General features: G+C 45.8%; 1 protein-coding gene across 2 annotated transcripts in view; it reads left to right on the forward strand.

The window, feature by feature from the left end:
- The first annotated feature begins 4,409 nt into the window (after positions 1-4,409).
- The window catches only part of DDR1 (discoidin domain receptor tyrosine kinase 1), a 96,792-nt gene continuing 85,330 nt past the window's right edge, over positions 4,410-15,871 (forward strand). The window contains exon 1 of one of the 2 annotated variants that reach the window (XM_083600620.1): positions 4,410-4,795. The gene's annotated coding sequence lies outside the window, so the exon portion shown is untranslated. The remainder of the gene's footprint in view (positions 4,796-15,871) is intronic. The other variant, XM_083600623.1, reaches the window with a different exon arrangement.

Consider the following 15,871-nt stretch of genomic DNA (forward strand, 5'->3'; position numbering starts at 1 on the left):
GAACAGAAATCATGCTCTGGTGGTGCAGCAGCAGCAGCAAGAGGCCCCATTAGCTAAAGTGGTGCTTCAGGTTAAGAACAGTTTCAGGTTAAGAACGGACCTCCAGAACGAATTAAGTACTTAACCCGAGGTACCACTGTAAATAATTTTTATTAATTTTCAGTTAAAAATATCCCAGTTGATAACAAATCCAATCACAATACAGACACAAGTTAATCTGCTTTCAAACCGTCTTGAGCCCTTTCTTTGATACTTTGGATGTAGTAAGAAAGAGCCCCTCGTGGTTATAAGGAAAGGCCATCTTTGGCATGCTTCGCTAGTATGAAAACAATGTAAGCAAATGAACGAATTAAGTACTTAACCCGAGGTACCACTGTAATTCAAAATAGAAAACATGCAGATATTCTTCATCTGGCTAATTTGACCCAGCTTTTCTTCTTCACACAGAATTTGAAACACAGTGGTACCTCGGGTTATAGACGCTTCAGGTTACAGACTCCACTAACCCAGAAATAGTATCTCGGGTTAAGAATTTTGCTTCAGGATGAGAACAGAAACTGCACGGCGGCAGTGGGAGGCCCCATTAGCTAAAGTGGTACCTCAGGTTAAGAACAGTTTCAGGTTAAGAACAGACCTCCGGAATGAATTAAGTTCGTAACCCGAGGTACCACTGTAGTAATAATGTGATAAAAAATTGGGGAAGCATCACAGAACAAGGAATAAAGTGGAATGATATGTGGATGTCCCAGTATAAATCCACTACTAATGTGGTATTATTGTATCAGTGTCAGTTGTCTGGATAGCTAGGTTGACTAGAACGTGGTGGTGATAAAGCCAAGGTTTCAGGTTCAATCCCCGTATAGGACAGCTGCATATTCCTGCATTGCAGAGGGTTGGGCTAGATGATCCTCAGGGTCCCTTTCAACTCTACAGTTCTTTGAATCTATTATTCTGTTTTTGCATGATACACACACACTCCAGGCAGGAGACTGATATGCACTGAAAAGTGGTTTTAAAAAGCTTTTGCTTCCAATAGGGTACTCATACACATTGTTTCCCACCACCCCCACACACTTCTGTTCAAATGGGGTTCTACAGGTTTTTGGAACAACACAAAAACCTACAATGTCTGTCTTGAAAGCTCACACTGTGGCTCACACTGTGAGCCAGTGTGGTGTAGTGGTTAAGAGCGGTAGTCTCCTAATCTGGGGAACCGGGTTCGCGTCTCCGCTCCTCCACATGCAGCTGCTGGGTGACCTTGGGCTAGTCACACTTCTCTGAAGTCTCTCAGCCCCACTCACCTCACAGAGTGTTTGTTGTGGGGGAGGAAGGGAAAGGAGATTGTTAGCCGCTTTGAGACTCCTGAAGGGGAGTGAAAGGCGGGATATCAAATCCAAACTCTTCTTCTTCTTCTTCTTGAAACAGGTGAAAGTGGACAGATCCCTTTCAATTGTCTGGAAAACTGAGAACTTAAAATAGGAGGAAATGGTGCAGGTTTCGGAACAAGGGGGGCGGAGGCACAGGACTCCTGGTTTCGCCGACTACACCCACCTTACGAAAGATTCTGCATGGTAGCAAGCAGTTTTGAGGAGACCCAGAGACACGGGTGATGGATGGTACATTGTTAGATGCAGGGCGGGCAGACATGGTGTTATCTGTCCCCTGGGAGCCTGGCGAATGCTGCTGCTGGTGTGACTTTTACATTCACCCGGCTGACCTTGCAAGCAAACGGCGTTGTTTAAGATCTCATTAACGTCAACGCAGAATCCACGGACGCCCGACTGCCTCCCTCTTGGTCCCGGCTGGTTTGCGTGAATAAATCTGGGGGCACCCTCCTTGATGATACATGGAAATGTGTGATTGCAGAATGTCTGGTTGTTGCTTTAAAAATAGCAGCTGTACCGTCAGGGCTGAAACCCTTCTCCCTCCCCCCTGTGCCATTTCCCCAACAAAAATACTGTTGTCCAATGCTGCTTAGGAGCATAGGAAAATGCCATATACCGAGCCAGACAATAGGTTCATCTAGCTCAATACAGTGGTACCTCAGGTTACAGATGTTTCAGGTTACAGATGCTTCAGGTTACAGACTCGGCTAACCCATAAATAGTACCTCAGGTTAAGAACGTTGCTTCAGGATGAGAACAGAAATCGCGCAGTGGCAGAGTGGCTGCAGCAGGAGGTCCCAGTAGCTAAAGTGGTACCTCAGGTTAAGAACAGTTTTAGGTTAAGAACAGACCTCCAGAACGAATTAAGTTCTTAACCCGAGGTACCACTGTATTGTCAACACTGACTGGCAGCAGCTCTTCAGGAAGCATTTCTCAATCCTTTCTGTTTCCATCCTGCCCCATAACTCACCTTCTTTCTCAGTCCTCGGATGCCAGCTGTCCGCCTGTTCCCATTTCCTCCCTGCTAAGATCTTCTTCTCCTTTCTCTTTACCTTTTCACACATTTCTCTCCTTTCTTTCTCTCCCCTCCTTCTGCTTTCTTCCACCTGCTGCTGTTGCCTATCCTACTGTTTAGGACAAAGAAAACAGCTAACATTGCCTCCTCAATGTGCAAACATCTTCTGCTACAGCAACCTGGTCACCCGCAGCCCAGCACAACGTCCTTCCTTTGCAGATCACCAGACCACCATAAAAAGCAAAGGGGAATGGCTGAGTAAACTTTATGAGTACCTGGAGTTAGCAAAACTGATGGATTTAATAAGGCATAAATCAAAAATTTCAATTCAGAAACAAATATTTATACAAGCAGGGCTCAAATACGAAAGTTTGGTTGTGCCTAGACTAACCTTGTGAAGAATGTAGGGAACATAAAGATTTGACTGATTATGAAAGAATCTAAGGAAGGCAAATGATTGAAGAACAGATGTAAAGGCGAGCAAGATAACTAAGAGATGTGCGATGAATGCGGTGGAAGTCTTTTATAATATTTTAACTAAGATTTATATATTGTAATGTTTGAAGCATGAATTTGGTAATATTATTGGTTATGAAAAGTATTTTCTTTTTTAGTTTGCATTTTGGAAAACATGTATATAAATGTGTTTACAGTGTTATGTATTGTTTTGTTTTTTTTGTAAAATTCAATAAATAAATATTTATTTTTTAAAAAGCAAAGTGCTGCCCTACGGCTGGCTGAAGGGGGGAGGGCAAGCTGCCTGGGCAGATGTTCTGAAACGGGAAGAAGGAGCTTGTGGAGAAGAGAGGAGAGAAATGGAAGCAAGGCCACTTGAGGCATTATCAACTTGGCAGCTGTACAGAGAGAGCCATAAATGGATTCCCCCTCTCTGCCCAGCGAGGAACTCCCCTACCGCTGCAACCCAACCCTATTTCAGGCCATAGGGAGTGCCATGAGGATGTTGTGGCATCCCTGCTCCTCTTAACTCTCACCACCTGCAGTCAGACATCTGTTGTCGTTCCCTGGGCCACCAGTTTGCTGCTATGCTGGGCAACTGAGCTACTCACAGCAGTAGACACTTCTGTGTTCTAGTCTCCTTCCTGCTTCCTATTCTGGGAGAAGTCTGGAAACCCATAGAAATGGACTAGAAAGTGAATGGAGCATTCCTGCTCCACAAACTCTCCAAGTGTCCCTGTTTTCCAGGAACAGTCCTAGATTCACAGAAGCTGTCCCTGTTTCTGATTTGATCCCGGATTGTCTCACTTTCCCCTAGGGTTTAGTAGCGGGGTTCTCTCCCTCCAAACAAACTATAACAATTGGTTTAGGGTGGGATTGCTAAGGTCAAATGTACTGCTACTCCCGCTCCAAAAAGGCTCTCATGCCGATTGTGCAAACAGTTCTGTCCCTGAGCCATGTAGTATGAAATGGTGGCCTTGTTGTTGTTGTTGTTTAGTTGTTTAGTCGTTTAGTCGTGTCCGACTCTTCGTGACCCCATGGACCAGAGCACGCCAGCCACTCCTGTCTTCCACGGCCTCCCGCAGTTTGGTCAAACTCATGCTGGTAGCTTCGAGAACACAATCCAACCATCTCGTCCCAACATCAGGGTCTTTTCCAGGGAGTCTTCTCTTCTCATGAGGTGGCCAAAGTATTGGAGCCTCAGCTTCAGGATCTGTCCTTCCAGTGAGCACTCAGGGCTGATTTCCTTCAGAATGGAGAGGTTTGATCTTCTTGCAGTCTATGGGACTCTCACGAAGTGTAAATCAGAAGCGACAGCGAACTACCGTGGGGCATGAAAGGAGACTCGCTTACAGAAAAGGGACAGAGGGAAAAGGAATTCTAGCACGAAAAGGTGGAAGTTTGGATTTTCTGTGCAGGTCGGCTTTGTGGAGGAGAGATTTGCCCTCTCTCTCCCTCTCCACAGTGTCCCCCACCTGTTTCCCCTTCGGCAGCAGTTGCCACACGCAGGCAAAGCCCACACCTCACAACTGTCCGGGACACACAGTTGTCTCTTTCTAGGAGCTGTGGAAACAGTTGTCACCCACAGTATCTGTGAATCAGGGCTGGCCGAGTCGAGGGAGCCTTTGCAGTAGGTCTGGATTAAAACTCCTCTCCTCTTCGGTACATGCAGAAGGCGGGTGAGCGGCACCGGGAAATAATTTAAGAAATCAATTTCAACTGCGGAAAGGCATGAAAAGCACAAAAAATGGCACGACAAGAGCAGAAAAGCAGCTAGCAATCCCAGGAGCCTTTGCACCGACCTCTGAGGCCTGTGGAGAGTTGGGAGTTTGAGAAAAGAGGTTTGGTGGGAGCAATCGTGGTGGAGTTAGGCGGATTTTTGTGGATTTTTGGCAGAGGAAAACCGAGAGCCACCATTGCCATAGTTCATGCCGGTCTGGTAAGTGCTTTTGGTTTGTTTGTTTTTTAAAGGGTTTTTCTAGGGCTTCCAGAAGTTTAGAGAGTGTTTACAGGCTTTTGAGATGATATATGTGATTTCACGCTTATGGGAGACGCCTGTAAATATATTTGGGCTGCACTTTAATGTACAAGTCTGCCCCTTAAAAAAAGAGAAAGGGCCTCTTATCCAAAGACGGAAACAGGGACCTCAGAAAAAGAAGAAAAGGAGGAGGCAACTACTGTAGTCAAGGGTAACTAGTAAAGAATAGGGAAAAGTGTCGCATTATTTGCTAACAGGCCAGGCAGCAGAGTTTTGCTGGGAAACAGGGATTTCTAAGAGCTAATGTGGAGCAGGGAGGGCAAACTACATCCTAGATTCACACAGTCCTTAACAGAAGCTCTCTGGGCAGCTCCTGAACCAAGAAATAAAATAAGGCAGCATTAGGATAAAGTATAATGCAATAAGAAAATTATAAGCAACTTAATTAAAAAATCTGAAACAAAACTGCGACTCCCAGCCTGTGAAACATAAGTTGTCTCTCAGCCTCCACCTGATGTCATGGCACCAAAATTCTCGTTTGTATCCGCCTCCCCCATTCAACCCAAATTCACCCTTCCTGCAGAAAATCTGATCTTAGAATAAGCCTGTTTCTAGCAGTCCACTTGCAATATTAAGTCCCTGCCTGGGAGCAACAAGGTTGTGTGTGTGTGTTCAACAGCCGCTGACATGTTGACTGACTGCAGAGTCTGGAATCTGGAACGGCTTTCAAAGGGCAACGTTTTGTGTCAGGGCCCACTTGTAAGATTTCTGTCTGAGATAACTGCCTCCCCCTCTACTGTGTCTTAGTGCATGTTTTACATTTTTGGAGCCTTTTAGTCATTCTTCCGGAACAATGGAAACAAAACACTTGTCGTGAGATGCTTGTTGTGAGATGCACAAAGACAAGACCTTTCTCATATAGATCTTTGGCTGAAAGGCTGCTCCACGTTATCTCACAACTGGAGTGTCCTGAAAATGTTAAAACACTTAAGATTTCTCCAGATGTTGAGACCTGGGCAGCACAGTACACTTTTGAATTATGTTGCATCGTTTATTGTCTTGTGGCTATTTAAAAATCTGCAAACTACATCTCTGCACTCTTAAATACGTGATTTGTACCTTAGGGTTTTGTGTCTCGTTATATCCAGTAGCTTGTTTTGTCTGTTTCTTAGATAATTTGAGAGTCTCCCTCCGTTGTGTGCGCCAAGGTTTCCCCTTGGTCAGAGATTTCTGTTTCGTTTCAGTCCTTTACAGCACTTTTGTCTCTCCCTGTAATTTCCAGAAGTGGGATAAATCATGTTGTCTTTGCCTGCTGAATTTGCATGACATAAGCAAGCTGCAGAATTCAGCTTTGATCTTGCAGAATCAGTCTGATGTAGAGCTAAGAGTTTTAACAAGAAGGGCAACACACAAAACACAGTTAAATTAGGCAGCATACTCTTGGAAGGCACTGCAGCAGCTGAGTTGTGAGTGTTTGTCCATTTCTGGGACATAATCCATCGAGTGGCTGTCAGAAAACTTTGGACAGCAGAGACACCCCAGCTATAGACTTGGTTATCAGGGACTAATAACAGGGTAGCTTGAGGTGTAGCAAGAGAAAAACCAACTGAAATATACTCGGAGTCGAGTGTGAATTTCATGCTCTTTATTCAGCTTGTAGTAGCAATGAATGAAACTTTCCCCAAAACGTCTAGCTATATATACATTATTTACACAATGGGCCCCGCGTGATTGGCTAATTACAGGTTGCTCCTGTTGGCCAATCAGATTGCGGATTCACTTCCTCCAGAAGCCTGATTGGCTTCTCCTGCAGGCTGATTCACTTCCACCTGGAGCTGGATTGGGTGGCTCCTGCGGACCAATCAGACTGCTCCATTCTGGATCCTATTGTGCTAGGATTCAGCTCAGTACGTAACACCAATGCTTTAATTTCCCTCCATATCAATAGTGGCTTCAGCCAAGGTAATCCAATCATGCTTGGGCAGACAAGGAGCAAAGCCTGAAGGCCTGTCTGTGGGTGATAACAGTGGGTCAAAGGAACACCTAAGGTGAGGGGGCATCAGCAGAAAATATTGTTTTAAAATTTATTACCTGCCCTTTACCAGCAGGTCCCAAGGCATGACATTAGCAAGCTGCAGAATTTAGCTTTGATCTTGCAGAATCAGTCTGATGTAGAGCTAACAATTTTAACAAAAAGAGCAACACAAGGCGGATTGCAACAATATAAATTCAGAATTAAAAACAGATTACTGGCACAGGAATTGGGTGGACTCTGAAAACACAGCTGTCGAAGAGGTGAGTCTTCAGCATTTGCCAAAAGCTGGGCAATGAAGAAGCCAGATGGGCCCCTGTAGGGAGGGAATTCCACAACTTTAGGGGGTATCACAGACATTGCCCTCTCCTTTCGTCCCGCCCCCAGCTTCTGCAGAACTACCAAGAAGGCCCCCCTCTGCTGATCTTAACACTCAGGAGGTGGTCTTTCAGATATTTGGGGTCAAAGTCATTCGGTGCTTTAGACACTAGTTTGAGCACCTTAAGTCGGACCCAGAATTAGATTCAGTTTTCATAAAATGGAGAACCTGCCTAATTCACACTTTCTGAAACAATGTGTGAACTGAAACCCAACCGTCCTCCAAGATACGCTCTTCTCTGAATCTTGCAATGCAGTACTCCAGCCAAGTAATGTGTATAAAAAGGCATACATTTGGGGAAAGTGTGACCCAAAATGCATACTATTAGTGAAAATAGAACATGCGTAATAAAATATGTTTAATTAGGAAAGGTTGCTTTACAGAAATGTGCAGGTTGGGGGAGAGCTGCAGACAAAAATGTGTACATGACCCACCTTAACTGAAAATTAATGAAAATAAAATAGCGTATTGGGGAGCGATCTGCATTAAAACGCCGGTGAATTTTCATTAGGACTTAGAAACAGGAAGTTGCAAACTGATTTGGAAATGTGGAGATCTGAACACCAGTCGCTGCTGCTGAACATGGAGTCTCCATTTAGCATTTACCATTGGCCGAGGTTGCTTCTAGGGCTTTGTCCAATCCCCTTATAAACAGAGGCTCCAAAGCAGGCATAGGCAAACTTGGCCCTCCAGATGTTTTGGGACTACAATTCCCATCATCCCTGACCAATGGTCTTGTTAGCTAGGAATGATGGGAGTTGTAGTCCCAAAAACATCTGGAGGGCCGAGTTTGCCTATGCCTGCTCCAAAGGGACTGTCTCATTTGGGGGCAAACTTCATCCCCAGCGCCTCTCTCCTGCTGCAAATTGTCCGCACGCTGCTCAGTGCATTGGGATGGAGGAACACGGGCGACTCGCTTAGGACAGCAGCAGCCCAGTAACATTATCCCCGTCCTCGGTGCATTCTTGGCTGTGCACGCTGGCTCCAGGCGGGTGTCACCCGAGCTCCTTGCTTTCCCAGCCAGGGCAGCGGACTGTTTACTCCAGGCAAGCCTAGCTGCGTATTATTAGCTCTCTCTGGTTTCTTGTTTGCATTTGAAGATGCGAAGGTCATGGCTGGAAAAGACACATTAGGTCATGTCTCAGCCATCTCTTTCTCCCCCGCAAATCCCCGCAGTCCATTCCTGATAGGTGGCTGTGGAGACTTCGTAGTCAGGGCTGTTGGCTTCCTTAGGGAAGGGAGAGCGGTGCCTGGGTGGTTAGGCAGGGCCGGCTCACCCAGGAGGCAAGGTGAGGCGACTGCCTCAGGCGACAGGATTCACAGGGGCGGCAGATCCAGCCTCCAAGGAATGCATTGACCACTGCTGCTGCTGCTGCTTCTTGGAGGCCAGATCTGCCGTCCCCATGCCTCATCTTGCAGAATAGGAGGCGCTGCTGGTCTCCTGCCACTCTTAGGGAGGAAATGGTGTGTTGGGCTGAGCTCTGGGGTCTCTTGGGGTCTGCACTCACTCGGTATGACTCAGAGCAGGCCCCTTTCCCCCTTTGATTCCCACTTCAACATCCGGCAAGATTGATCCTGAAATATACTCGGAGTCGAGTGTGAATTTCATGCTCTTTATTCAGCTCGTAGTAGCTACGAATGAAACTATCCCCAAAACATCTAGCTACATATACATTATTTACACAATGGGCCCCGCGTGATTGGCTAATTCCGGGCTGCTCCTGTAGGCCAATCAGGTTGCGGATTCACTTCCTCCAGAAGCCTGATTGGCTGCTCTTGCAGGCCAATCAGGTCGCTGATTCACTTCCAGCTGGAGCTGGATTGGGTGGCTCCTGCAGACCAATCAGACTGCTGCGTTCTGGATCCTATTGTTCTAGGATTCAGCTCAGTACATAACACCTCCAATTCCCTCCCTGTGTCCACTTCTGGGCGCCACAATTTAAGATATTTGTTGACAAGCTGGAAGGTGTGCAGAGGAGGGTGACCAAGATGACCCAGTGTTTGGAAATCAAGCCTTATGAGGAACGGTTGAGGGAATCGGGTTTGCCTAGCCTGGGAAAGAGGAAGCTGAGAGGAGATACGATAGCCATCTTCAGATATCTAAAGGGCTGTCACATGGTGTAGGATGGAGCAAGCTTGTTTTCTCCTGCTCCGGAGGGCAGGACTTGAACCAATGGCTTCAAATTACAATTGAGGAGATTCTGATCAAACATCAAACTTTGTGACAATAAGAGATGTTTCACAGTGGAAGGGACTCACTCCGGAGGTTGTGGCCTCTCCTTCCTTGGAGGTTTTTAAGCACCTGTCATGGCTGCTTTAGTTGAGATTCCTGTATTGCAGGGGGTTGGACTAGATGACCCTTGGGGTCCCTTTGAACTCTGCAATGATTCTATTCCCGATGTAGCTTTTCACTGCCTCCTTGTTGCAAGTGTAGATCCTCCCTCCTTGTTCCTGATGTAGATCTTCACTCGTTCCTTTTTTCTTACGGTCGGGGTATGTGTGGCATTTTGTGGCTTGCTGCAGCTCCCAAAATGTTAGGAGGAGAGGAGTTTGGGAAGTGCATCTTCTGAAAGGGGACCTGGGTTGTTGCTGGTGGAGGGGCAAGCGGAGGCAAAAGCTCCTGGGAATCAAGGTGAAATGCTCAGTAAACATGTCATCTGCAAGAGTGACCTCTCTCTCTCTCCCAGCAAGAGATAAGACCCTGCAGCCTTGCATCGCAGAGGCAGACTTCCTTTAATCTTTGTGTGCTTATCGGGCCAAAGGCAAATGGAGCATCAACAGAAAATGTTGAGACTGTAGAAAATCCCATGGAAAGGAAGGGAGAAGGAAACCAAAGAAGAGAATCAGCGACGATCTGGATCGGCCATTGTATTTTCCACCCGTTTTCTCTCATGCATGGAGATGCAGTATTTATTATTTCACTTCCATGTCCCCATGTTAGTAACATCTGTTGCAGTAAGGGCATCTTGCTGTAAAGAGCCCTGAGGCACTTAAAAAAAAATCAAATTATTATTATTAATAATAATATATTTATTATTTATACCTCACCCATCTGGCTGGGTTTCCCCAGCCACTCTGGGCGGCTCCCAACAGAATATTAAAAACACGATAAAACATAAAACGTTAAAAAGTTCCCAGTACAGGGCTGCCTCCAGATGTCTTCTAAAAGTCAGATAGTTGTTTGTTTGTTTATTTGAAATCAGAAGTTCCACAGGGAGGGCGCCACCACCGAGAAGGCCCTCTGCCTGGTTCCCTGTAACCTCGCTTCTCGCAGTGAGGGAACTGCCAGAAGGCCCTTGGTTCTGGACCTCAGTGTCTGGGCTGAGTGATGGGGGTGAAGATGCTCCTTCAGGTATATTATGACATAAGCTTTTGTGGACTAGAGTTCACGATCTGTGTGTGATGAAAACTGAATAATTTGTAAGTTTTTAAAGTTGTTCTCTGTGCCAGTTTGATCCATTCGTTATCTGCTTTCCCCGAATCAATGTTAAAGGACTGTGACATATGCAGAGGACAAAATGCTCCTCTTGGAGGAAGCCGTTTGAATCTAAACTGCTTCCTCCAGATGGACTTCAAAGAGGCTCCCTTTAACCGCCAATCAGCTGACTGACAGTTACAGTGACCTCCTTTAGATATCAGCAGATGGGAATGACCAAACATCATTATAATGGAAGGTTATTGACAGGTGAGTGGTCCCACTCACCTGTCACAGTTGGTCTGTGGGGAAATTAGGGATATCACAGACCAAGAATATTGACAAAGGAGTGCCTCAGATTCACCACCCAACCCTTCCTTGTTGAGTACAGTGGTACCTCGGGTTAAATACTTAATTCGTTCTGGAGGTCCGTTCTTAACCTGAAACTGTTCTTAACCTGAAGCACCACTTTAGCTAATGGGGCCTCCTGCTGCCACTGCACCCCCACTGCACGATTTCTGTTCTCATCCTGAAGCAAAGTTCTTAACCCGAGGTACTATTTCTGGGTTAGCGGAGTCTGTAACCTGAAGCGTATGTGACCTGAAACGTATGTAACCCAAGGTACCACTGTACTGTCAACTAATTTAAGATGTACCGAAACTTGCCATTCTGAGAGGTGGTTTCGGTCCCCCTTCCAGCAGATGTTGAGGTGAGATTCTGATGTGGAGGTAACAGCACGAAGAAACTATTGCTAGCTTAACTGTCAGGGCTTCTCCTAAAGAATTATGGGAAATCTAGTCTGGCGAGGCTGCTGATAAGCCATGACGGGGCTGCAGGTTCTTCAGAGACAGGGAATGGTTTGTTGCCCGCTTCCAGTCTGTAGTTTACAGATGACCAATGCTTTTTTCCTGGGGGGGATGCAGGAGTACACATACCCCTAAACATTTTGTGAATATGATACGATACAATAATCTTTGTTGTCATTGTCCCCAACGAAAATGAAAAAATGTACATCAGACATTCAGAAACCAACAAGCCTGCTATCCCAGCTATCCCAGCCTGGTTAACCCCCTAGAAACTCTGATACTCCATAATTATATACAATATACTCCCATAGAGACTACCTTACACTGTGTTTAAAACCAAAATCGTATTTGGATAGAAACGGTTTCTTAGGTGGCTAGTCCTAGTCTTTATAACCCTGTACCTTCTTCCAGAAGGCAGAAACTGAAAGAGATAATTTCCGGGGTGCGCACTATCCTGCACTATCTCTGCAGCTTTCTTGTGACTCCTGGAAGCATAGATTTGATCTTTTGTCCATTTACTGTATTTATTTTCCATGATTTGAACTATAAAATGTTGATTTTCTTGAGTCAAAAGGAGAGTACGCCTAAACATTTTTTTTTAAAAAAAGAAAAATAGCACTGCATATGACTGCCCTGGTTACCCCACCTGGTACAAAACACAGCCAGGAGACTTGCAAGGAAGGTTTCACCTCTTTTTAAAAAAACAGATTAACCAAAGCTCATAGCCCCAGCACCTTTTTATCAGCTGGGCACCACACTTCTTCCTGAGGGAGCGGAAAACAATATCCCTTTGTGCCTGCCCATCACTACCCAGCATGCAAAGGGTTTCAGGTCAGGCTTTCTCCCATCACCTTCCTTAGTTGCTTCTGGCCACAGGTCCATCTGCAAAACTGTGCGATTCGATTAGCGGCTACATGTTTTGGGCAAGAGAGAGATACTGCAACATTTCACACCTTGGGGTGAAATATTTCAGAGTCCTTCTTTGTAGATACTCTCCCCAACCCCTCCTCCCAAGTTGCATGGCCGTTTTCATCCTGTTTCTGAGGGCCTTGCAGGACACCATGGCTCTCCAGGCGCCGAGAGAGCCATGGCTGATTAGGACCCACTTCACCGGCTCTAAGGAAGGTTGTTGTTTTCTAGTATCTACCCTTGAAAATCGCTGTCCCTACTGTTTCCTTTTGGAAAAGCGATGGGGGATGGCTTTGAACACTATTACTGTTTCATAATTACGAAACTGCCCTGGAAAAAACGGGACAGCCTGTGGTTTTTTTTTGCTTGAGGTTGTGGTAGCCATTTTGGGTACCGTGCTCTTGCACTTTTCGTGCTGTGCTGTTGTCCCCACAAAAGCGCTTTTTCTGGGGCCATGATCTCACACATCACCCCCAAAGGTGTGTTTTGGGGTGCCACGTGAGAGCTAAGTTCTGCAGACCCCCTGTTCTTCAGAAAGCCAAGCCATGGACCCCCAACATTTGACAACTGTCATACCTCTATATTAGTTTTTGTTATGTGAATGGACCTCCTGGAGTTCTGCGGACCACCAATGGGAACTCCTACTCCAAGAGATTAACACAAGTATAAAATAAAATGCTAATATTATAGATAAAAGCAGTTAAAATCAGGTATATATAAACATTCAAAAGATGATTACCAGCAGCAAAAAATAAAAGACATGTAAGTTCTACATTTCTGGATAGGCTTGCCTGAACAAAAATGTTTCAAGCAGGTGCAGTAAAGAGTACATGGAAGGTGCTTGCCTCATGTCAATAGGCAGGGAGTTCCAAAGCAACGCTAAAATATTGCTTTATGACAGGTGCAGAACAGACATTGTATGACACCTGTAACACTGCCACTTCTGCAGAATGAGTGGGCACATATGGGGCAAGGTGATCCTGCAAGTAAACGGCCTCGGTCCAGTATACCTGAAGGAGCGTCTCCACCTCCATCGTTCTGCCTGAGGTCCAGTGCTGAGGGCCTTCTGGCAGTTCCCTCACTGTGAGAAGCCAAGTTACAAGGAACCAGGCAGAGGGCCTTCTCGGTAGTGGCACCCACCCTGTGGAACACCCTCCCACCAGATGTCAATAAGAAAAATAACTACCAAACTTTTAGAAGACATCTGAAGGCAGCCCTGTTTAGGGAAGCTTTTAATGTTTAATTTGTTGTTGTTGTTTAGTCCTTTAGTCGTGTCCGACTCTTTGTGACCCCATGGACCAGAGCACGCCAGGCACTCCTGTCTTCCACTGCCTCCCGCAGTTTGGTCAAACTCATGCTGGTAGCTTCGAGAACACTGTCCCACCATCTCGTCCTCTGCCGTCCCCTTCTCCTTGTGCCCTCCATCTTTCCCAACATCAGGGTCTTTTCCAGGGAGCCTTCTCTTCTCATGAGATGGCCAAAGTATTGGAGCCTCAGCTTCACGATCTGTCCTTCCAGTGAGCACTCAGGGCTGATTTCCTTCAGAATGGATAGGTTTGATCTTCTTGCAGTCCATGGGACTCTCAAGAGTCTCCTCCAGTGCCATAATTCAAAAGCATCAATTCTTCGGCAATCAGCCTTCTTTATGGTCCAGCTTTCATAGGTTATTGTATTTTAGTGTTCTGTTGGAAGCCGCCCAGAGTGGCTGGGGAAACCCAGCCAGATGGGCGGGGTATAAATAAATTATTATTATTATTATTATTATTATTATTATTATTATTAGTAGTAGTAGTAGTAAAGTAGTCCTAAGCTGTTAGGGACTTTATATACTAATCTTAACACCTTGGACTTGTCCCAGTACTAGAACCAATCAGCAGGAATTGCAGAGAAGCAGATTTCTGGTAAACTGTAAAAGGATCTTCCTAATAGCATGCGCTGTTCAACAACAGAAAAGACTGCCTTGTGAGGTGGTGGGCTCATTCAGCATCTGGACTTTGGCTGTGTACATACCATATATTTGAAGCTAGGGTTGCCATACGTCTGGACATATCAGGGATTTGGCCATCGGAAATAACATCCGGACGGAATTTCCAAAAATCGGTACAAATGTCTGGGAAAATCTGGGCATAAGGCAACCAATATGGGAAATGTCACTTTTTTTGGGCGACTTTCCTTTAAAATAGCTTAAAAATTTCCAGTTTTGGGGAGATTTTGCAACAACTTTGCCCCCCCCCCCCCCGGAAAAGCTCATCTTTTGTCTCTGGATTTTCACTTTTTTAAATACCTGATTTGAAGCACACTCAAAGCACATTATTTTGCTCAAAGGCTTCTGGTTTCTGTATAGTTTAACTCGCACAGAGCTACAATTCCCTCCAGCTCTTAACAAACTACAGTGCCCAGAATTCTTTGACGGGGGAAATGTTTCTCAAATGTGCTTTAAAAGTTTAGTGTGTGTAAGAAATGAGCAAGAGATGATTTCCTAGGGTTGCCATATTTTCAAGAGGTAAAAATCCGGAAACAAAAAGTTGTCGAGCTTTTTTAGGGCAATCGCCCATTAGGCCCTCTGCCCGAGCCTGAACCAGAGCTGTCCATGCATACACACACAAAATTTAAACCCCAAATCCAGAACATCTGCTTTAAAATGTAAAATTCCCCCCAGATGGGCATGTAGGACTCCTGAAAGAGGACGTGTTCGGGAATTCCAGGACGTATGGCAACCCTAATTTCTGTGTTCCTCGATTTCTGGGAATGGAGTTGAGAGATGACCTAACCTGGGGAGAAAACAGTAAAGACCTGATGAAGAGAGCACAGCAGAGGTTATATTTTCTGAGAATCCTCTGGAAAAATAATCTCTCAGAGGACTGCTATTTATCGATCGATAAAGATTATTGATCGATCAAAGGAGCCAAGATTCTTAGATTCTGTGTTTGAAGCCTGATAAGGCCCAGAGTGACGCAGCCTGATAAGACCCAGGTGTGTGTGTGTGTGTGTGTGTGTGTGTGTGTGTGTGTGTGTGCAGATTGTATAGGATTAGAAAGTGGGATCATGACAGTGATACATTGGTGTCTCCCTCTGCGTATTGATATGGCAGGGGGCATCTGAGCAATCTCTGAATAATTCAATAGCAGGTTCTCTCCCCGGACGCCGAGCTGTGCTGCAATCGTGCCAGATGGGCCGTTTTGCAACCCCGGTGGTGAATAATGAATGAATAAGCCCCTGATAATGAGGACGCCATCGGCCCCGTGGGAGGAGAGAGCAGGAGACAAAGGCAGATGAGGCGGCTGGTGCCTCTGAATCAGGGGGAATAAGGAGGAAAAGCAAGGCCTCTCCTTCTTTCTCCCTTGCGCAAATCCTGCACCCAGCACCCTGCCTAAGCCTGGGAACGAAATCAAGACTTGCTTCACCCAGAATCAGCTATAGCTGAGAAATGCTGGTTCCAAGGCAAAGAGAGTCACAGTACGATCCTCTCAGAGGGTTGCGTCTGACTAAGGCAGGG

Source organism: Podarcis filfolensis, assembly GCF_964270895.1.
Source record: "Podarcis filfolensis genome assembly, chromosome: 2".
Classification (NCBI taxonomy): domain Eukaryota; kingdom Metazoa; phylum Chordata; class Lepidosauria; order Squamata; family Lacertidae; genus Podarcis; species Podarcis filfolensis.